The 24,772-nt window shown below is 38.9% G+C and overlaps 1 protein-coding gene across 7 annotated transcripts in view; it reads right to left on the bottom strand.

The window, feature by feature from the left end:
* Positions 1 to 24,772, bottom strand: part of JMY (junction mediating and regulatory protein, p53 cofactor) — a 106,710-nt gene that overhangs the window by 71,840 nt on the left and 10,098 nt on the right. The gene's annotated exons all lie outside the window — the stretch shown is intronic.

The following is a 24,772-nucleotide window of genomic DNA, read 5'->3' as shown; positions in this document are numbered from 1 at the left end:
ATTTTATTACAAAGAATCTGATTATAATAGCCTATAAATACTTCCTTTTAACTCCCTCCCTTATCCTCTTCGGATGTTAGAATACTGAAACACAGAAGGAATGAAAATCACTGAATGCTTTTCATCATTCACCTCCATGCTGAGATGTCTTACTATTCAAGACCTGCTTGAATCATCCCTTTCAAACTGCTCTCATCGTATTATTCTTTTTCTGTGTATTTTCTGGGACTCCATACTATCTATCTGCCTAGACTTAAGTCCTTAAATATATTTTCCCAAGTATCTTGTAGCTTTCTCCGTATTTATAAAAAATTTTTTTCATTGCTAATATACAAAGTAGTTAACAACTCTTACCAATATTATTTTACTAATTTTCCCAAATCTTCTTGCCACTCCCCTCCTCCTCCCAGTTTGGAACATTCCCACATTAACTTTCAACTCCCACTTATCACATCCCTCAAAATCTAGGTTAATAAAAACCTCAACTGTACTAAAGAGTTTAAGACTGACTATAATAGATTTTTATAACTATTACTTGCACTCCTTGGTACTCGTGTATGTTTTCATTCATTCCTCAACAAATATGGACATCTAACACATGTTGGACACTGGGCTAAAAGCTGGGCATACAAAAACATGGTTGCTCTCTTCAGAAGCTTACAGTGTAGTAAATAAACAAACTAAATAACTAAAACTAATTAAGTTTTTAAAAAATTACAAACTGGGGCACCTGGGTGGCTCAGTTGGTTCAGCGACTGCCTTCAGCTCAGGTCATGATCCTGGAGTCCCAGGATCGAGTCCCGCATCGGGCTCCCTGCTCACAGGGGGTCTGCTTCTCCCTCTGACCCTCCCTCCTCTCATGCTCTCTCTCTCTCTCATTCTCTCTCTCAAATAAATAAAATCTTTAAAAAATAAAAATAAAAAAATAAAAATTACAAACTGTGACAGTCTCATCTCAAAGGCACAAAATTCTGCTTTTCATTCCATACCTAAAGTTTTCACTACTATCTTCCTCCCCAACTTTTTGCTTTAGTTACCACGTTGCGCTATACATACTATACTCAATTTAGAGTCCAAATTCACTTCCGGACCAGATTCTTACCACTAAATGTAGCAACATCTACGCATTAGTCTTTTGCCTACTATACCATTAACAATCATGATGGATCAGATAATCTAAAGTGTTTTTATGACAAAGAAGTACTATATAAATACTTGTTATTCTAATATTGTAATTCCAACTTTCACTGCTAACATGGAGAATTTCCACTATCCAGTATCAGCTGAATAGTTCCTCTTAGACCAATTCTCCCATTGATGGTGACTATAAACCCTGGGCAAAATATTACAACACTACTACCTGAAGGCACGGTAAAGTGACCAGAAATAAAGAAAAACTGGAGAGAACATCAATACTTAGAAGATAGGAAAACCCTAAGTGAGTTTTTATTCACAGCATTTGGCCTGAGGGGAGGCCCCAGTGGCTGCCAGAGGAGAGAAGTTTGGCTGAAACAGAAAACTACAGTTTTGGTGCTTGAAGAATCAGAGGACAGAGTTCAAGACAACCATAGCACCTAGAAAAGGGGGATAAATGCTGAAATGGAGAAAGCCAAAGGAGGAAATCCCAAATTGGTATATAAACTCTACTCAAGGGGCACCTGGGTGGCTCAGTTGGTCTTAAGCAGCTGCCTTCGGCTCAGGTCATGATGTCAGGGTCCTGGGATGGAGCCCCCAGTTGGGCTCCATGCTCAGCAGGGAGTCTGACTCTCCCTCTGCTCCGCCCCCCCCAGACTTGTGTGCTCACTCTCTCTCTCAAATATTAAAAATAAATAAATAAATAAACTCTACTCAAATTTCAGGCTGATTACCAGAACTATGTATGTACAAGATAGGCTGTGGGCAAAGCAGCTAAAGAAAAAAATGCAATATTTTAGCTGCACTTCTTTGAAAGATGAGTAGAGTTTGCAGTTGAACCAATTAAATTAAGTATCTGCTAAAACAAATCTACTAACAAAAAAAAATCAACATTCTCTGGAGGAATATAACACACAACAGAGGCTCTGCAAGGTACCATTTAAAATGTCCAGAATACAATCCAAATTTAGCAGACCTATAAAGAAACAGGAAAACAAAACAATGCTCAAAAAGCAATTAAATGGAGAACTGTAAGATGTGATACTTTCGATTTAGCACAGATTTTATTTTAATTCTAAATTTTTTTAACGATTTTATTTATTTATTTGATAGAGAGAGAGAACGAGCACACAAGCAGGGGGAGCAGCAGAGGGAGCAAGAGAAGCAGGCTCTTCGCTGAGCAGGGAGCCCGCTGTGGGGCTCGATCCCAGGACCGTGGGATCATGACCTGAGCTGAAGGCAGACACTCAACTGACTGAGCCACCCAAGAGCCCCTCAATTTAGCGAAGATTTTAAAGCCATTATTATAAAATGCTAATGGATGCAATTTGCTCATGAAGAATAAAAATCTCAAAGGAGAAATAATTTTTAAAAATATTTTATTTATTTGAGAGAGAGCAAGTGAGCATGAGGGGGGTGCTTAGGGGCTTGATTCCATGGCCCCAAGATCTTGACCGGAGCCAAAGTCAGCTGCTTAACCGACTGAACCACCCAGGCACCCCTAAAGGACATTCTAGAACTAAAAAATATAGTGTCTAAAATAGTCCTAGGGCACAGACACACTAAGAGGTTAAAAAATTTAAAAAGTCATCTTAAGTCTATGATTAGCACTTCCGATTCCCCTACTTCCTTGCTGTTGCATCAGTAGAGCTCCTGTATAAAAGAAACTGAAAAAAACTTCATTTTTTTAAGATTTTAAGAAGTAACTAGGAAAACCCAAAACACCACGGGAGACAAAACCAAAGACACCAGAGGAAATCCCAGACTCTGCCACCTATAGCAATTGCCTAGAGTAACACAGATGAGTTTCCTCTAGGTGGATAACAACCTCAGTCTAAAGGCATATTTCTCTCAGCTCCTTTTGCCTAGTACCATCATGTCCAGCTTTCAAAAAAAATTACAAGGCATATTAAAAGCACAGTTTGAAGAGACAGCAAGCATCAGAACCATACTCAGGTAAAGCAGGGATATGGGAATTATCAGACCAGGAATTTAATACAGTAAGTGATCTTTGGGTGCCTGGGTGCCTCAACAGGTTGAGTGACCAACTCTTGGTTTTGGCTCATACCATGATCTCATGGGTCATGGTATCTCATGGGTGGTGGTATCAAGCTCCATGCTCAGCAGGGGAGTCAGCATGAAGGCTCTCTCCCTCTGCCCCTCCCCCCACTCCTGCTCGCACCTCTCTCTCTCTCTCTCACACACACACACACACACACACACACACTCACTCTCTCTCTCTCTCAAATACACAAATAAATCTTTTTTAAATTATGCTAAGGACTCTAATGGAAAAAGCAGACAACATGCAAGAACGAATGTATATAACATAAGCAGAGTCAAAAGGAAATGCTATAAATCAAAACCACTAAAATGCAAAAATGCCTTCAATAGGCTTATTATTAGGCTGGACAAAACAAAACAAACCAGCAAATGAGCTTGAAGAAATGTCAGTAGAAACTTCCAAAACTGAAAGGCAAAAACAAAACAAATACTTGAAAAAAACAAGATATCCAAGAAGCATGGGACAATGTGTAAGGAAAAATTTGTAATTTGTATTTTATAAATTTATAAATCATTATTTTATAATTTATATCAGACTTCTCTTCAGGAACCATGCAAACAAGAGAAGTAGAGTGAAATAATTAAGAGTTCAGGGGTCCCTGGTTGGCTAAGTCAGAAGTTGTGATCTTGAAGTTGTGAGTACAAGTCCCACACTGGGTGTAAAGATTACTACCAAAAAAAAAAAAAAAAAAAAAAAAAAAACCTTAAAAAAAAGTTAAAAATCCATATACCTAGAATTCTGTATTCAGTGAAATTACCTTGAAAACTGAATGAGAAATAAAAGAGATCCTCAGCAAACATAAATTGAGGGAACCTGTCTTGCAAGAAATATTAAAAGATTGTCAGAAAGAAGGAAAATTATATAGGTCAGAAACTTGGATCTAGATAAAGAAAGGAGGAATGTTAGACAAGAATAAAAGTAAAATAACATCTTTTCCTATTATTCTTAACAGATCTAACAGCTACTAGTTTACTCAAAATAGGAGTCACAATACATCCAGTGATTACACCTTACAGATTAGTAAAGTAAATGACAGCAAGGTTACAAGGGACAGGAGGGAAGTACTGGGAATACCTTGTTATAAGGTACTTGTACTACATGTAAAGTAGAACAGCATGATTTGAAAGAAAGGTTGGTTAGTATCGCAAACCTGTTAGCACAAACTTGAGTGCAACCACTAAAAAAAAGTTTTAAAAGTATCACAGACTTGCTAAATGAGGATGTTATACTGAGAAAAAACAGAATATAAGATGCTCAATTAATACCAGAAGGCCAAAGAGTGGAAAGCAAAGAGGACAATCAAAAGAAAATAGTAACAGATATAGTAGGTATTACTCCAACTGTACCAATTATCACTTTAGACATCAACGGCGGAAATACACCTATTAAAAGAGACTGTCAGGGTGAACATAAAAACAAGATCCCACTGTATGTTGTCTAAAAGAAACTCACTTTAAATACAGACACAGATGGGTTAAAGTGGGTTAAAGTGGTAAAGACATACCATGCTAACACTAGATCAAAAGAAAGCTGCAGTAGCTATATTACTTTCAAAAGCAGACTTCAGAACAACAAAAATTATCAGAGAAAATTATAAAATAGTTAATTCTCCAAGACATAATAATCCTTAATGTGTATATGCCCAAAAACATAACACCAAAATACCCAAGTTAAAAATGGATACAACTACAAGGAGAAAAGGAGTCCACTATGACAGTTGGGGACATCAAGATCCCTTATCAGTAACAGATCCAACAGGCAGAAAATCAACAAAGATATAGCTGAACTCAACAGCACCATCAATGGGACATAATTGACATCTATCTCAACTACTTCACCCAACTGCAGCGAAATACATTATTCTTTTTGAGCTCACATGGAACATTCACCAAGACAGATCACATTCTGGGCCTAAAACACATCATAATAAATTTAAAAGAAAAGAAATCATACAAAGTATGCTCTTAGACTACAATGGAATTAAACTAGAAATCAGTAACAGAAATATTTCTGGAAATCCCCAAAATCCTTGGAAGATTAAACAACACAATTTTAAATAGTGCATGGGTCAAAGAAAAAGTCAAGAGAAATTTTAAAATATTTTCAACTGAAGAAAAATAAAAACACTTAGCAAAATTTTGGGGTTGCAGTAAAAGTGCTTAGAGGAAAATCTGCAGCACTGAATGCACATTACAAAAGTCTGAAATCAATAATCTAAACCTTTACCTTAGAAAAGAGCAAATTAATTTCAAAGACTGCTGGAAAAAAAGAAAATTTAGAGTATAAATCAATGAAATTGAAAAAGAATCAACTGAGAAAAATCATTGGAACAAAAAACTGTGGTTCTTTGAAAACATCAATAAAATTGATAAACCTCTATCAAGGTTAACAAAGAAAAAGAGAAGACACAAATAACTAATATCAGAAATGACAAAAAGACATCATTACTGATCCCATGGACATTAAGAGGAATAAGAACATCTCTATGCCCACAAATTCAAAAAACTAGGTGAAATGAATTCCTTAAAAGACACACTCTAATGAAACACAAGAATAGATCATCTGAACAGGCCTTTATTCAAGAAATTGAATTCATAATTAATAACCTTGCAACACAGGGAACACCAAGCCCAGATGGGCTCACTAGTGAACTCTACCAACAATTTAAGGAAGAAATTTTGCCAATTCTCTACAATCTCTCAAGAATACAAACATAGGGTGCCTGGGTGGCTCAGTTGGTTAAGCGACTGCCTTCGGCTCAGGTCATGATCCTGGAGTCCCAGGATCGAGTCCCGCATCGGGCTCCTTGCTCAGCAGGGAGTCTGCTTCTCCCTCTGACCCTCCCCCCTCTCATGCTCTATCTCATTCTCTCTCTCAAATAAATAAATTAAAAAAAAAAAAAGAATACAAACATAGAGGGCATACTTCCTTATTCTAAGAGGTCAGCATGTGCCTAATACCAAAAACAATGATATTACAAGAAAACTACAGATCAACATCTCTCATGAATGTAGACACAAAAATTCTCAACAAAATATTAGGAAGTACATCCAACACTGTATAAAAAGAATCATATATTATGACCAAATATGATTTATTCCAGGTATGCAAGACCGGTTCAATATTAAAAAAAAAAAAATCAGTGTAATCTATCACATTACAGTCTAAAGAAAAATCATGGTATTAATAGATGCAAGAAAAGCATCTGACAAAACCCAACGCCATTCATGAAAAAAAAAACTATCAGCATACTAGGAATACAGGGAAATTTCCTCAACTTGATAAAGAACAAAAAACCTAGAGCTGACATCATATATAATTGTGATAAATTAGATGCTTTCCCATAAGACAAGGGGACAAGACAAGGAGGTCCCCTCTCATCATTCCTATTTAACATCATACTGGAAGTCTTAGCTAATGCAATTAAGAAATAAAAGGTGAGGCGCCTGGGTGGCTCAGTTGGTTAAGCATCTGCCTTTGGCTCAGGTCATGGTCCCGGGGTCCTGGGATCAAGCCCTGTGTTGGGCTCTCTGCCCTCTCCCACTCCCCCTGCTTGTGTTCCCTCTCTCACTGTATCTCTCTCTCTCAAATAAATAAAATCTTTTTAAAAAATAAAATAAAATAGAATAAAATAAATAAATAAAAGGTATACAGACTAGGAAGAAACAGAACTGTCTTTACACAGATGACATCACTCTGTACAAAATCCAAAGGAGGAGAACGGAGGGGAGGGGAGGGGAGAGAAGAAACCCCTCCAAATATAACTTATGTTAGCACACAAAAATTGAAATACTTTGGTATAAATCTATGCACAAGATCTAAATGAAATTACACAACTGTTGATGAAAGACATCAAAGATCTAATAAACAAATGGAGACATACTCCATATATATGGACTGGAAGACTTAACTACTGTCAAGATGTCAGTTCTCTCCATCTTGATACGTCTTGATACTCAACACAATGCCAATCAAAGTATCAGCAAGTTATTTTGTAGATATCAATAAACCACTTCTGAAGTTTATATGGGGGGACGCCTGGGTGGTTCAGTCGGTTAATCGTCTGCCTTTGGCTCAGGTCATGATCCCAGGGTTCTGGGATCGAGTCCCGCACTGGGCTCCCTGCTCAGTGGGGAGTCTGCTTCTCCCTCTACCACCCTCCCTGCTTATGCTCTCTCCCTCTCTCTCTCTAACAAATCAATGAATAAAATCTTTTAAAAAAAATAAATAAAGTTTATATGGGAATGCAAGTCTCAGATTAGCCAACACAATATTGAAAAACGAAGTCAGAGGATTGACACTATCCAACTTCATTAGTCACTAGAAAACTACAGTAGTCAAGACAGCGGGGTACTGATAAAAGAACAGATCAACAGAATAGAGTCCAAAACAAACCCACGCAAATACAATCCAGTAATCTTTTGACATAGGAGTAAAGGTGATTCAATGAATAGTCTTTTCAACAAATGGGCATCCATATGCAGGAAGGGAGGGAGGGAGGGGGGAGGGGGGAGGGGGGAGGGGAGGAGGGATCTATCTAGACAGACGTTATTATATACCTTTCACAAAAATTAACTCAAAATTGATCATGGACCCACATATAAAATGCAAAACTATAAAACTCCTAGAAAATAACCTAGGAGAAAACCTTCATGACCATGGGTTTGACAGATGTTTTAGACACAACACCCAAAGCACAATCCGTGGGAAAAAAAACTTATAAGCTGGATTTTGTTACAATTAAGAACTTATACAAAAGACACTCAAAAGAATGAAAAGACGGCTACAGGGTGGTGGGTGGCTTAGTCAGTTAAGTGTCTGCCTTTGGCTCAGGTCGCGATCCATCCTGGGATCGAGCCCTGATTTGGGCTCCCTGCTCAGTGTGGAGTCTGGCTCTCCCTCTGCTCCTCTCCCCTCGCTCATGCTCTCTCTCTCAAATAAAACCTTCCAAAAAAAAAGAAGAGACAAGCTATAGAGAAAACACTTGGAAAATACATTTCCAAAAAAAAGACTTATGCAAAATATACAAAAACCTCCCAACACTCAACATTAAGAAAACAACACAATTTAAAAATGGGCAAAAGATCTGAAGAGACCCATCAGATAAGATATACAGATGCCAAGTAAGCATATGAGATATTCAACATCATACTGTCATCTGAGAACTGCAAATTAAAACAATGAGATGCCACTACACACTTGACAATACCAAATGCTGACAAAGATATGGAACAACCAGAATTCCCATTCATTGTCAGTGGTAATGTATTCTTATGATCTGTTGTTAGGCACATGCACATCATGGATTATTAGGTCTTCCTAGAGCATTAATCCTTTTATTATATTATTTTATTATATTAACCCTTTTATTATCCTTTGTCCTTGGTAATTTCCCTTGGTCTAAAGTCTGCTTTATCTCAAATTAATATAGCTACTCCAACTTTCTTTTGATTAGTGTTAGCATGGTATCTCTTTCTTAAAAAACTAAATATATTGTCACCATATAATCCAGCATTCATGTTCCTTGATATTTACCCAAATGAGGTGAAAACCTAAATCCAAACAAAACCTACACATAAAAGTTATAGGAGCTTTATTCATAAATGCCAAGACTTGGAAGCAACAGAGATGTCCTCCAATAATGGATTGGATAATATTCATTATCCAATAATGAATAAACAAACTGTGGTACATCCACACAACAGAATATTCATTCAGCACTAAAAAAAAAAAAAAAAAAAAAAAAAGAGCTGTCAATCAACAAAAAAAAACCCAAAAAACATAGGGAGGAACCTTAGATACATATTCAAAGGTGAAAAGAAGCCAATCTGAAAAGGCTACATATTTTATGATACCGATTCTGGAAAAAGCAAAATATGAAGACAGGTTAAAAAAAAAAAATCACTAGTTGGCAGCAGTTGGAGAAAGGTGGTACACTCCAATGAATAAAGGAAACGTGATTTTTAGAGCAGTGAAACTATTCTGTATGATACTGTAATGATGGATACAGACATTCCCCATTTGTCTGTCAGAGAACTGCACAACCCAAAGAATGACCCCTAATGTAAACTATGCTCTTTAATATTAGGGGAGACTGTGGGAAAGAGGGGAATAAATGGGAACTCTATGTATTTTCTACTCAATTTTTCTGTAATCCTAAAATTCATATAAAACAAAGTCTACTGGGGTGCCTAGGTAGCTCAGTCAGTTAAGCATCAGATTTTTTTTTTAAGATTTTATTTATTTATTTGAGAGAGAGAGAGAGAGAGAATGAGAGATAGAGAGCACAAGAGGGAAGAGGGTCAGAGGGAGAAGCAGACTCCCTGCTGAGCAGGGAGCCCGATGCGGGACTCGATCCCAGGACTCCAGGATCATGACCTGAGCCGAAGGCAGTCGCTTAACCAACTGAGCCACCCAGGCGCCCAAGCATCTGATTCTTGATCTCAGCTCAGGTCTTGATCTCAGGGTCCTGAGTTCAAGTCCGGCCCCGGGCTCCCCACTGGCGTGGAGTCTACTGAATGAATGAATGAATGAATGAACGCATAAATAAAACAAAGTCAATTAATTTTTATATGATAATACAAACCTACTTAAAGACAACATTGTATTTCACTGTACATGTGCTTATTTTTAATTTATTTTTTTAAAGATCTGATTTATTTGTCAGAGAGCACCAACAGGGGTAGCGGCAGATGGAGGGAGAAGCAGGCTCCCCACTGAGCAAGCAGGCAGAGGGAGAAGCAGGTTTCCCGCGGAGCAGGAGCCCGATGAGGGGCTCGATCCCAGGACCCTGGGATCATAACCTGAGCCGAAGGCAGATGCTTAACCGACCGAGTCACCCAGGAGTCCCATGTATGCTTATTTTTAAAGTAAAACAAAAAAAGATAAAAATAAATTCATAATAACCAATTAACACTGATTTTTGTCTCTGCTAAGCCCGGTGATCAGATCAATGTCTTTCTGCTGTGTTAACAAGTGGTTTTTGTTTTTTTTTGTTTTTTATTTAATTTATTTATGTATTTGACAGAGAGAGCACACAAGCAGGGGGAGCAGCAGGCACAAAGACAATTCTGGAGATACTAAGAGACACTGCTGGCCCTGAGTTATATGCTACAGTGGTGAGAAAACCTTGGAAGGGGCATCAGAGTGCATGCAGAGAGATCAGTTCACAGGCTCCTGGGTGAGTCCATGAAAGTTGGAAGTTTTTACACTGGGGGAGAGAAGAACAAAGATTCAAGAAATGCTCTGGAGATAAAATCAGTGGTACTTGGTGAAAGACCAGATTTTAGCACAGAGAAATTAAGGATGACTACTAGGGGTCTGGCACTAATTGAGAGAAAGAACAAAGGAATAGAGACTGCTTTTTAGTGGCAAAGATTAACAGATTCAGAGACACTGTCTAAATTGCTTTTTAGATACCCAACAGGAGAGTCATGTAGGGGATACAAAATGTCCAAGAAAGACCTTATCCTTAAGAGATCTACAATCTAACTAGGGAAGCAAGCTAACAGACATAAAAGTAAAATACTGATTATAAAAGACAGTAAAATGTTAGACAAAAGATGGATCAGAGTAGGCTAATGCAGTTGGAAAAAATATTCTACAACTAGGATTTGAACTGGGACTTGAAGGATGAGAAGTGCTGTGTAGGTAAAGGAGGGCAAGCCAGACTTGAGAAATCACATGAATAAAAGCATCTTGGATAAAGAATCTGGGTGGGATGAGGGGTAGCAAAGTATCATGTTCCCTGAAGTCGGGAGGGTTCACACTAGGAACAGGGCATCACACTGAGTCTGTAAATGCAGCACATTCTAATAAGCAGTAAAACCACCTATGGAGTAGGAAAAAATAACGATGTATGTGATCAACCTGCCCTCTTTAATGTAGTTGGCTGTGTTCAACTCAGCTAAATAACCAAATGAAACAGATGGTCATTTAGTACCTGGTTACTCAAAATATGGTCTGTGACTAGCAACACCAGCATCATGTGGGAACCTGTTATTAATATAGAACCTGAGGGCCCACTCCAGACCCACAGAATCAAAATCTGAATTTTAGTTAAGACTGCCATGTGATAAGCATGCATGCCAAGGTTTGAGAAACTCTACTTCACTAATATACCCATATTAACTAACCATATTATAATGTAATATACCCATATAATGTAATATACCCATATTAACTAACCATACTTCCTTAATATACCCATATTAACAGTGATGTGAGGCAAAAGTCTCTCTAAAGTTATATAAATTATGGCAGGTGACTTTTCTTCAATCAAAAACAATTTTTCCCTCTCACTCTCTCACTACATTTACTATTAATTAGCACTATAGGCATACCTCGTTTTATTTTTTTTTTAAGATTTTATTTATTTATTTATTTATTTATTTATTTATTTGAGAGAGAGAGCGAGCATGAGAAGGGGGAGGGTCAGAGGGAGAAGCAGACTCCCCGCTGAGCAGGGAGCCTGATGTGGGACTCGATCCAGGGACTCCAGGATCATGACCTGAGCCGAAGGCAGTCGCTTAACCAACTGAGCCACCCAGGCTCCCGGCATACCTCATTTTATTGTGCTTCACTTTACTGTACTTCAGATACTGTTTTTGTTTTTAACAAATTGAAGGTTTGTGGAAATCCTGTGTCAAGCAAGTCTATCAGTGCCATTTTTAAAACAGAATTTGCTCACACCATATCTGTGTCACGTTTTGGTAATTTTCACAGTATTTCTAGCTTTTTCATTATTATCTTTGTTAGGTGATCTGTGATCAGTACTCTGATGTTGCTATTCTAATAGTTTTGGGGCACATGGACCATGCCCATATAAGATGGTGAACTCAACAGATAAATGTTGTATGTTGTATGTTCTGAGTGCTCAACCAACTGGCCAATCCCCCATCTCTCTGCCTCTCCTGTGGCCTTCCCACTCCCTGAAACACATCAATATGAAGATTAGCCTAATTAATAACCCTACAGTGGCCTCAAAGTGTTTAAGTTAAAGTGAACTTTAAATCAAATACTAGAAATGATTAAGCTTGGTGAAGGCATATCAAAAGCTGAGGGAGGAATCCTGCACCAGTTAGGCAAATTGTAAATGTAAAGGAAGACTTCATAAAGGTAATTAAAAGTGCTACTCCAATGAACACACAAATGATAAAGTGACAGAGCCTTACTGCTGATACACAGAAAGTTTTTAGTGGCCTGAATAGTTCAAACCAGCTGCAATATTCCCTTAAGCCAAGGCCTAAATCCAGAGCAAGGCCCTAACTCTTTTCAATTCTATGAAGGCTGAAAGAGGTGAAGAAGCTACAGAACACAAGCCTGAAGCCAGGAGAGGTTGGTTCAAGAGGTTTAAGGAGAGAAGACGTCTCCAGAAGTGCAAGGTGAAGCAGAAAGTGCTGATGTAGAAACTACAGTAAGTTGCCCAGAAGATCCAGCTCAAGCAATTCATGAAGGTGGCTACACTAAACAACAGATTTCCAATGCAGACAAAACAGCCTTACATTGTTATAGCTGAAGAAGATGCCATCTAGGATTTTCCAAGCTAGAGAAGAGAACCTAGTGCCTAGCTTCAAAGAATAGAGACTAACACCCTTGGTAGGGGCTAATACAGTTGTCACTAAACTGAAGCCAATGCTCATTTACCATTCCCAAAATCCTAGGGCCCTTAAGAATTATGCTAAATCTACTCTGCTTATGCTCTACAAATGCCAAAGCAAAGCCTGGATGACAGCACATCTCTTTACAATATGGTTTACTGAATATTTTAACCTCACTGCTTAAAATACCTACTGATCAGAAAAAAACAATTCATATCAAAGTATTACTGTACACTGACAATGCACCTAGTCACCCAAGAGCTCTCATAGAGATGAACAGTGAGATGAATGTGGTTTTTTCATGCCTGCTAACACTATAACCATTCCACAGCCCATGGATCAAGGAGTAATTTTGACTCTCAAGTCTTATTCTTTAGGAAATATATTTCATAAGGCTATATCTGCCATAGGTAGTGATTCCTCTGATGGATCTGGGCAAAGTCAACTGAAAACCTCTGGAAAGGATTCACTATTAAGAACACTCAGTATTCATGGGAAAATATCAAAATATCAACATGCACAGGAATTTCGAAGAAGTTGATTCCGAACCTCATGAATGATTCTGAGGGATTCAAGACTTTAGTGGAGGAAGTAACTGCAGATGTGGTAGAAACAGCAAGAGAACTAGAATGAGAAGTGGAGCCTGAAGATGTGACTGAACTGCGGCAATCTCATGATAAAACTTGAACAGATGAGGAGTTGATTCTTATGGATGAGCAAATAAAGTGGTTTCTTGAGACAGAACTTAATCCTGAAGATGCTGTGATGACTACTGAAATGACAACAGAAGATTCAGAATATCACATAAACTTAGTTGATAAAGTAGGGGCAGGGTTTGAGAGGACAGACTCCCAATTAAGCTAGAAGTTCTACTGTGGGTAAAATGCTGTCAATCAGCATCACATGCTCCAGAGATACTGTTCATGAAAGGAAGAGTCAATCAATGCAGCAAACTTCACTGTTGTCTCATTTTTAAAAATTGCCACAGCCACCTCAACCTTAGGCAACCGTCACCCTGACCAATCTGCAGCCATCAGCACTGAGGTAAGACCCTTCTCTTCAAGAAGATTACAACTCACAGAAAGCTCAGAAGATTACCATTTTTCAGCAGTAAGGTTTTTTTTTAAAGATTTAGTTATTAAAAAAAAAAAAGATTTAGTTATTTATTTGAGGGGGGGCAGAGAGAGAGGGAGAGAGAATCTTAAGTAGTGTCCGCAGAGTGCGGAGCCTGACATGGGGCTCGATCTCACAACCCTGAGATCATGACCTGAGCCGAAATCAAGAGTCAGACACTTGACTGACTGTGCCACCCCACACCCTTAAACTATTTTTAAATTAAGTACTGTACATTGTGTTTTTGTTTTTGTTTTTTAGATATAACACTACTGTACACCCAATAGACTACAGTATAGTGGAAACAACATTTATATGTGCTGGAAAACCAAAATATTCATTTAACTTGTTTTATTGTGACATTTGCTTTATTGTGGTGGTCTGAAATCAAACCCACAATATCTCTAAAGTACGCCCCTGTTTAAACTAAAATGAGCCAAACCTCCCATTTCTCATGGTTCAGTTCTCTATTAAAGTACTTTCAGTGGATGGAGGTGGGGTGGAAGGACATTTTTAGCTATTCTAAGGAAAAAAAATAGTTATTACTGAAGTCAATCACAGATTGATCTTTAGTAAGACAGGTACAGAGTGACAAAATCAACCTCGTCTTATCTCCAGCACCTGCCAGGATGGTATCTACAGTATGTAAGCCATTCCATGAAAGTGGATGTTTAAAGGCAATGGCCGCTGAGGTGCCTGGGTGGCTCAGTCAAGTTGAGCATCTGACTCTTGGTTTTGGCTCCGGTCATGATCTCATGGGTCATGAGATTGAGCCATGTCCAGCTCCCACACTCAGCGGGGAGTGTGCTTGAAGATTTCTCCCTCTGTCCCTCCCCCGACTCACACAGTGGTGCCCACACATGCTCGTGCTCTCAAATAAATAAATCTTTAAAAAAATAAAAAAAAATAAAGGCAATGGCCACTGATTTGAAATCATCAAATTAATAACTCTTTTTGTTCTGATGAGATGCTTACTTTAAAAAAAAATTGTAATTTGGCCTTTTTATTCCTACAAAGACACAATAAAATGATCATAAAGATATTCTGGTTCTGGGGCACCTGGGTGGCTCAGTCGTTAAGCATCTGCCTTTGGCTCAGGTCATGATCCCAGAATCCTGGGATCAAGCCCCACATCGGGCTCCCTGCTCAACGGGAAGCCTGCTTCTCCCTCTCCCACTCCCCCTGCTTGTGTTCCCTCTCTCGCTGTCTCTCTCTCTCTCTGTCAAATAAAAAAATTAAATAAATAAAATTGCAATAGAAAAAGAATTCAATAAGCTTAGTTATAATTTATATGCAGAAACCAACAGCCCTGTTATAGTAAAAACAACTGGCAAGGATTCCATTTACAACAGCAACAAAAAGAAAAATACTTAGTATTAAATTTACATCTATTAAGAGCCATGTTAACTAAAATGTTTAAAAGTACCAAAAGAGGGCGCCTGGGTGGCTCAGTCGGTTAAACCTCTGCCTTCAGCTCAGGTTATAATCCCAGAGGCCTGGGACTGAGCCCTGCCTCCGGCTCCCTGCTCAAAAGGAACCTGCTTCTCCCTCTCTCTCTGCCATTCCCCCTGCTTGTGCTCTCCGGCTCTATCTCTCTGTCAAATAAATAAATAAAATCTTAAAAAAAAAAAAAAGTACCAAAGGTGAAGTAAATAAACGGAAAACTAATAATAAAAATATCAATTCTTAATAAATTAATCTATAAATTTCACATGGTAATAGTTTCTTGACATCTTTATGGCATAAGAAAAGGCTAATTTTAAAGTTCACATGGAGGGTGCCTGGGTGGCTCAGTCGTTAAGCATCTGCCTTCGGCTCAGGTCATGATCCCAAGGTCCTGGGATTGAGTCCCACATCGGGCTCCCTGCTCAGCGGGAAGCCTGCTTCTCCCTCTCCCACTCCCCCTGCTTGTGTTCCTGCTCTCGCTGTCTCTCTCTCTCTGTCAAATAAATAAATCTTAAAAAATAAAAATAAAGTCCACATGGAAAAATAAGAGGACAAAAATAGAAAAAGAAAACCTTTTATAAAGAGTAATTGTGGAGAGGGGCAATGGTCTTACCAGGTATTACAAATATTTGATCAAAGCATCAACTACAACGTATTATTAAAGAGCTTAGATACATGGAAGTTTACTGCACAGTATGAATCAATCAAGAAATCATGTGGTAACTGTCATTTCATCAGGAAATAAAACAAGTTGGAGTCCTACCTTACTCCCTATACCAAAATAAATTCCAGCTCCATCAAGAAATTTTTTTAAAGAAATTTAAAATGCAAATAACAAAATCATAAAAGTAGAAGATGTGAAGGTTTTGTTTTTGCTTTAAATAATCTCATCATGGGATACTTTTTTAAAGCATGAATCAAAATCCAAAACTATCAAAACAGACTAAGAGAAGTCCAATGCGCTATCCATTGCGCCACGGGAGCCACCTCAAAACAGACTAATAAATTTTGCTGCAAAAGGCATACAAAATAATATCAAGAAGCTAATTATAAAGTGAAAAGTACTTTCAACACAGACGATTTCCACAAATACAGTAAAAATATAGATGAAGAATATAAGGGGTTCAAAGAAATGATTGCTGAACAAATGAAGATTCACTCATAAAAGATTACCAAAATAAATTACAAACTAAAACTTTTCACAGGTAAGATTGTAAAAAATACAAAAAAGGTTTTGAAAATACAGTCTTGTGGGGGCGCCTAGGTGGCTCAATCGGTTAAGCCTCTGCCTTTGGCTCAGATCATGATCCCAGGGTCCTGGAATGGAGCCCCACATGGGCTAACTGCTCCCCCACAGGGAGCCTGCTTCTCCCTTTCCCCCTGCCACTCCCCCTACTTTGTGCTCTCTCTGTAAAATGAATAAATAAAATCTTAAAAAAGGGGGGGGATCATCTAGGGTTGAAAAGGATGTAGAAACAAAAGGCAACCTCCTTGGGTTTGAGAGCCAGTAAAAACAACTGTGTTAAAATGCACATTCTCTTTGACCCAAAAATTCCCTTATAGAAGTTTATCCTATACATATACTTGCACATGTGGGAAAAGATATGCAATTTTAACAGGAACAGCATAAGATCGGGGGGAGGGGGGAGCTATGTACCATAACAAATCCGTTCAATGTAGTATTATTTAGCCATTAAAAGAAATGCAGCCTGTTATGAGAAAAAAAACCCAACTAGACCCGTCTCTGGAGACAAGGGAAACAAAAGCAAAACAACTATTTGGACTTCATCAAGATAAAAAGCTTCTGCACAGCAAATGAAACAATCAACAAAACTAAATGACAACCTACAGAAAGGGAAAAGATATTGGCAAATGACATGTCTGATAAAGGGTTAGTATCTAAAATCTATAAAGAACTTATCAAACTCAACACTCAAAAAAATAAATAATCCAGTTAAGAAATGGGCAGAAGACATGAACATTTTTCCAAAGATATACAGACGGCTAACAGACACATGAAAAGATGCTCAACAACACTCAGCATCAGGGAAATGCAAACCAAAACCACAATGAGCCACCACCTCACTCACATCTGTCAGAATGGCTAACATAATGCAGGAAACAAGAAGTTAGCGAGGATGTCAACATAGGGGAAACCTCTCTTACACTATTGGTGGGAATGCAAACTGGTGCAGCCACTCTGGAAAACAGTATGGAGATTCCTCAGAAAGTTAAAAATAGAACTGCCCTACCACCCAGCAAGTGCACTACTAGGTATTTACCCAAATGATACAAAAATACTAATTTGAAGGAGCACATGCACTCTGATGTTCAGAACAGCATCAACAATAGCCAAATTAAGGAAAGAGCCCAAATGTCCACTGACTGATGAGTGGATAAAGAAGATGTGTGTGTGTGTGTGTGTGTGTACACACACACACACACACACACAAATGGAGTATCACTCAGCCATAAAAAAGAATGAAATCTTGCCATTTGCATCAACGTGAATGGAGCTGGAATGCATTATGCTAAGCAAGGTAAGTTAGTCAGAGAAAGACAAAGAGCATATAACTTTACTCAAATGAGGAATTTAGGAAACAAAACAGATGAACATAGGGGAAGGGGAAAAAAGATATAAGCAAGTCATAAGATACTCAACTATAGAGAACAAACAGGGTTGATGGAGGGAGGTGGTGGGGGGATGGGCTAAATGGGTGATGGGCATTAAGGAAGGCACTTGTTCTGATGAGCACTTCGTGTTGTGTTAAGTGATGAATCACTAAATTCTACACCTGAAACCAATTCTACCATGTGTTAACTAAATATAAATAGAATTGAAATAAAAAAAGAAAATAAATATCTAAGACATAGAACAGAATATATAATATGCTACCATTTGAGTTGTTAAAAAAGTGGAGAATATCTATGTCCTATGTTTCTTTGTATATGTGACTGAATCTGAAAGACACACAAACTCAAGAGTGGTTGCCTCTGAGAATAAGAACCACAGACAGGGAAACAGCAGTGAGTGGGGAGTAGATTTACATTCCACTTACACTTTTTTTCAATTCTGATCTATCAAGTAAATACATATGCTTTTTTATTTAAATATTTTATTTATTTATTTGAGACACAGAGAGTGAGGGGAGGGGGGAGGGAGAAGCTGTCTACCCTGCTGAGCAGGGAGCCTAATGCGGGACTTGATCCCAGGACGCTGGGATCATGACCTGAGCTGAAGGCAGATGCTTAACCAACTGAGGCCACCCAGGCGCCCCCATATACTTTTTTTTTAAAGATTTTTATTTATTTATTTATTTGACAGAGAGAGACACAGCAAGAAAGGGAACACAAGCAGGAGGAGTGGGAGAGGGAGAAGCAGGCTTCCCACTGAGCAGGGAGCCCAATGCGGGGCTCGATCCCAAGGTCCTGGGATCGTGACCTGAGCCGAAGGCAGTCGCTTAACCAACTGAGCCACCCAGGCGTGGCTCAGTTGGTTAAGCGACTGCCTTCGGCTCAGGTCATGATCCTGGAGTCCCGGGATCGAGTCCCGCATCGGGCTCCCTGCTCGGCGAGGAGCCTACTTCTCCCTCTGACCCTCTCCCCTCTCATGTACTCTCTCTCTCATTCTCGCTCTCTCAAATAAATAAATCTTTAAAAAAAAAAAAAACAAAAAACTGAGTCACCCAGGCGCCCCTAAAGGAAGGTTTTATATTCTATTCCTTCTCCACTTCCCAACCTCTAAAGTATTCTGGCTTATACATAAAAAAAGGAAAAGTAAATTATCCCCTTTGGCACAATATCCAAAATATGTGCACACATAACTTTTCCAAAAGATGAGGTGTAAGAAATATGAAAATGATACATGTTTCTCTTCTTGTGCCTACCTATTATCCAGAAGTAGCTAAATCCTGTGTTGAACCATCTATTTCAAGTAGGATTATGAAAGTAACAGCAGCTAATCAATTTCTAATCACAGAAAAATCAGTTCTAATTGGTGGCAAAGGTGCTCACCTCCATCATGGCTTAACCACCTCAAGGCTGCAGGCATATTAGTAATAACGAGATTAAAGAAGGATAGGATAAGATAACTAGGGAAAAAAGAGTGAATATGTAATAGCAACAATGAATTAAAATGAATCTTTACAATGAATTATAAACTACCTTTATTTATTAAAGATTTTATTTAATTATTTTACAGAGAGAGAAAGCGAGAGAGGGAACACAAGCAGGGGGAGCGGCAGAGGGAGAAGCAGGCTTCCCACTGAGCAGGGAGCCTGATGCGGGGCTTGATCCCAGGACCCTGGGATCATGACCTGAGCCGAAGGCAGATGCCCAATGACTGAACCACGCAGGCGCCCCAATAAACTACCTTTATAGTTTTAAAGGCAGTAATTCTCTCCTCGCCAGAAAATGTATATTCACAGCCCTTTATCTTTTATTCCACTTGAAAATGGGAGATTTTCGGGGCGCCTTGGTGCCTCAGTCGGTTAAGCATCTGACTCTTGATTTTGGCTCAAGTCATGATCTCAGGGTCATGAGGTTGAGCCCTGAGTCATGCTCCACCCCAGCCATGGAGCCTGCTTAAGATTCTCTCCCTCTCTCTCTCTCTCTCTCTCTCCACCCCCCCCCCCCCGCCCCTTCCCTCTGGCTTGCACATGCATGCGCATGCTCTTCCTGTCTCTTTAAAAAAAAAAAGAAAATGGAAAATTTTCCTTGAGATAATGATTTTCTACCGAGTTTTAGGAAAGTAAAACTATTAAAAGAATGAGAAAACAAAACTGTAGAACATCTCTCAATAATAAAGTCCTGGAGTCATTTACCAATGATCAAATGCCACCATTCAACAGTAAGACAATCCTCAGACACTAGGCTTCTTTGAGCTCTTCTTACAGAGACACTAAAGTAAATGTAATGCACCAAACAGATACTATTTTCTGCCAACACAAAAACATCAGGTCACGATATGCTTATTAATTAAATCATAATACCACTCTATGCAGATATGTGCAGCTGACAAGACAGAAAATGTTATTCTATTCACGTTTTAATATATTTATATATTATTTCCCACATGCTTTATCCTGAAACAGAACGGTACTTTACAAAGGTATCATGCAGCAACTAAACTTAATACTCTTGCAGAGAAGCCCAAGGCATCTCACCTAACACTGCTAATTTATTGATTTGTCCACTTTGCTATAAAGTTTCATGTTTTTCCAACATTAGATTACCTTAAAACCAATTATAACTTCAACTGGCCATCTATTTTAATCTAAATATCTGAAAATAATATTAAAGTAAATGCATTTTAAACCTTCACAAAAGATGCAATTTACTATAAGCATTAGACTTCTTAGTCTAAACCACTTCCTATAATCTATGATAAAAGAATTTAACTGAGGGGCGTCTGGGTGGCTCAGTCGTTAAGTGTCTGCCTTCGGCTCAGGTCATGATCCCAAGGTCCTGGGATCGAGCCCCCCATCGGGCTCCCGGCTCAGAAAGACGCCTGCTTCTCCCGCTCCCACTCCCCCTGCTTGTGTTCCTCTCTCACTGTGTCTCTGTCAAATAAATAAAATCTTTATTAAAAAAAAAGAATTTAGTGTGCCTGGGTGGCTCAGTTGGTTAAGCGACTGCCTTCGGCTCAGGTCCTGATCCTGGAGTCCCGGGATCTAGTCCCGCATCGGGCTCCCTGCTCAGCAGGGAGTCTGCTTCTCCCTCTAACCCTCTTCCCTCTCATGCTCTCTGTCTCTCATTCTCTCTCTAATAAATAAATAAAATCTTTAAAAAAAAGAACTTAACTGATAAAAGAATATAATCACTAACCTATTGTAACAGGTTTCTATTTTGCTAACCAAAACTGACAAAACCCAGGGAATAAGCGGAGATGCAGACATTTGTAGGTTATCAACTGCAAAATGTGCAAGGTGCTCTAAATCACACACACACACACACAAAAAAGAGTACAAAGAAATTGGAAAGAACTGGATTATTTAGGATTAAGGATGTTTGCCATGTATAGGGAAGGTCTGAATTTAAAATATGGAAAATGCAGGTTTGCTAAATGAAAAGATTCACTGATGGACACAAACTGAGTCAGAATGTAGATGGATCTGAATGAGAATTACAACACAGAAGAATGCAAGAATGACAGAAGAATGCAAGGGCTGAGGTACAGCTAACACAATATGGAGACGCTCATAGCAGAATGCAGCAGGGGAAAAAAAGAACAGGCAGGGAAAGGGGCCTAGAAATAGCAAGTTGAATTGAATTATTTCTGCTTCAAGATCTGACACATTGGGGCGCCTGGGTGGCTCAGCGGTTGAGCATCTGCCTTTGGCTCAGGTCAGGATCCCAGGGTCCTGGGATCGGGCCCCACATCGGGCTTCCTGCTCAGCGGGAGGCCTGCTTCTCCCTCTCCCCCTCCCCCTGCTTGTGTTCCCTCTCTTGCTGTGTCTCTGTCAAATAAAAAAATAAAATCTTAAAAAAAAAAAAAGACCTGACACATCTCTTGCAATTTTAGAAAGTTATTTTGCTCTATTGATTCACTTAAAAGAAATGAAGCACAATTGCATAAAGCATCAATTAAACATATTAGCCTAATAAGAACACTTCTCTTTCCCTTCTTTCTAAACTTCCCTAATGGATATTTTTTTTTTTGCCTCCCTTGATCTAATCGTGATAAGAAATAGGCTCTTAACCTCTGAGGTCTCACTTATCTGAAACAAAACTCTGCTTTTTGCAAAATTTTTCTAGGGCAAGGACTGAGAGACTTTCTATCGCGTTCTTAAAGGAGTCAGTGACAACAGTTAAAAAAAATTTTTTTAGGGGCGCCTGAGTGGCTCAGTCGTTGAGCGTCTGCCGAGTGTCTGCTTGGGTCATGGTCCCGGAGTCCTGGGATTGAGCCCCGCGTCGGGCTCCCTGCTCCACGGGGAGTCTGCTTCTCCCTCTCCCACTCCCCCTGCTTGTGTTCCCTCTCTCGCTGTGTCTCTCTCTGTCAAATAAATAAAAAATAAAAAAAATAAAAAATAAATCTTTTTTAAAGACTCCCTATAATCACTGCAACAGAGAAAACTACAAAACAACAACCCTGCACCACTTCTTTCCCCAATCCTCTTCAACTTGGTTTCTATGCCAGTGATCATTCCGGTGGAGGAGACAAGAAGACACCTGTGCTTCATTCTGGAGTTCCCATCCTGTACCTTCCCAACCAGAATTAGTTCAAGTTAGTTCAAGCTCAATTCTCACTGCAGGCTTATAGGACTGCTACTATCCTTGAAGATCACAGAATAATTTTTAAGGCCGTAGATATAAAATTTAGAAGCTAAACTCTCCTATGTATAGTTTCTTAACTTTCTTCCCTACTCTAATCTGTCAAACCCAAGACAGAGTGCCTTATATTTTTTACGTATTTAGAAAGATGTTTAAGAAGCAACGTAATAAAATCCACAAATAGCTTCACTATTAAGTTACTGTTAAGACATTCAAATAATTACCTGCTTGTGAAAAGGAGTGACTCAGGACTAGCACTAGGGTGCTCAGATGGGGGAGGCCTAACCCAGCAATGAAACAGGATCTATGGCTCTTGGAACTCCCTTTAGGTCTATCAGATCTGTTTCTTCAGCTGAAAGTAAGGACTAAAGCCAAACATGTTTTCCACACTCACAAAGCACACTGCTCAATTCTATTCTTGTTCTGTAAAACTGCTGTATCATTTCTATATTATTTTGTATGTTTATCACTGATTATCTGTTAATACTGGTTAATGCTGAAACACAATTTTACAAAGTATAAGGGCTACTGACAGTAATAACTCATTCTGAAATTTTAAACATTGATTTTTAGATTCTTTTCTCCATAGAGAAGTGGTACATTTTATTTCATTTTACTCCTGGGGAAACACATACCTCTAATCAAAATGTTAGCTACATGCATACATGTCATGTAAAGAAGTCAACTTTTTGAAGATCAAAGAACACCTATCTACTGAGCACCAACTGTATACAGAGGCACTAGGGAATCTGAGGCATTAGAAAACAGTAGCAAGAAAATCCATCTTTCAGGGCACCTGAGTGGCTCAGTTGGTTAAGCGACTGCCTTCAGCTCAGGTCATGATCCTGGAGTCCCAGGATCAAGTCCCGCATCGGGCTCCCTGTTCAGCGGGGAGTCGGCTTCTCCCTCTGACCCTCCCCCCTCTCATGTGCTCGCTCTCTCTCTTTCTCTCATTCTCTCTCTTTCAAATAAATAAACAAATAATCTTTAAAAAAAAAAGGACATCTTTGTCTCCTAGGATCTATAATGCATTTTAAAGGGCAGGAGTTGTTCACAAAGAGTAAAACACAGGGCAGCAGTTATGGATGATGTCAGCCATATGTATCATAAGGCTTCTCTGATCTCTGGATTTCTGAGAGAAATTCCTCTGACAAAGGTCAGAAATAACTTTCTATGAGGAGGCATTTAATCTGGCCCTGGAAAGAAGGGTAGTTAGACAAAAAAGGGAAGACATTAGAGGGTGGTCTCCTGTATAGTGGAACATGGGTACTGTGAGTTCAGCAAATTATGGGTAAAAGAGCTTGGCTACAATAATGAAAGGTTCATGTAGAGAAGAAAGAGTTAAGACTGCACGCTAACCAAAATATGGATGGCTTTGAATGCCAGGAATCTGGCCTCTGTCTACAGGACAACGGTAAGCAATGGAAGAGTACAGTTTGTTCTGCGTGTGTGTTTAGTTCTTTAGTTCTAAAATCAATATTTAATATTTCTGAATCGGTATGCATTTACAAATCAATGTGTACATATAACAGTGTTTCTTTTTCTACACTAAGGAACACCTGTCTTAAAATCAAACATGTCATAATCAATGGCTTCTTAAAACCAACAAACACCAGATTTGGAAGAAATGAATAACAGTTCTGGGAATTGAGGGGAGTGAGGCATTTTCAGGGATATAGCAAAGACTGGATTAAAGGCACTGCTGCACAGAGATCCACACACCAAGTCAGGGACGGCAGGTGGGAGGATGCACTCTGGATAAATGGAATGAACACAAGTTCGGCAGAGCATCCAGATGCAACTGAAAGTTGGAAATCCTGGACTTAGAACTCTAGGATGAGAGACGACCACAGGGCAGAAGGAGAGTAAAACTCTTAACATCTTAAGACATCTTCAGACTCCAAGGGCACACACCCAAACATGCACAAAACACCAGTTTTAAAAACAACCTATTCACACACTACATGAAAAACTGACAAAAATCGATCATTTTTGAACACTCAAAAACTTTATCTCCAAAAACCCTGATCTGTATGACATAACAATGATGTTCTGTAATCCTCCCTTTACCAATTTATTCCATTGTGCTTTCCAAGATGGCTACTTGATTCTAAAGGTATTGCAGTATATCCACCCTGCTGTA

The sequence above is a fragment of the Zalophus californianus genome, chromosome 5, assembly GCF_009762305.2.
Source record: "Zalophus californianus isolate mZalCal1 chromosome 5, mZalCal1.pri.v2, whole genome shotgun sequence".
In the NCBI taxonomy this organism is placed as follows: domain Eukaryota; kingdom Metazoa; phylum Chordata; class Mammalia; order Carnivora; family Otariidae; genus Zalophus; species Zalophus californianus.
Note: the sequence above shows the minus strand (reverse complement) of the source record. Positions and strands in the feature narration are given on the sequence as shown.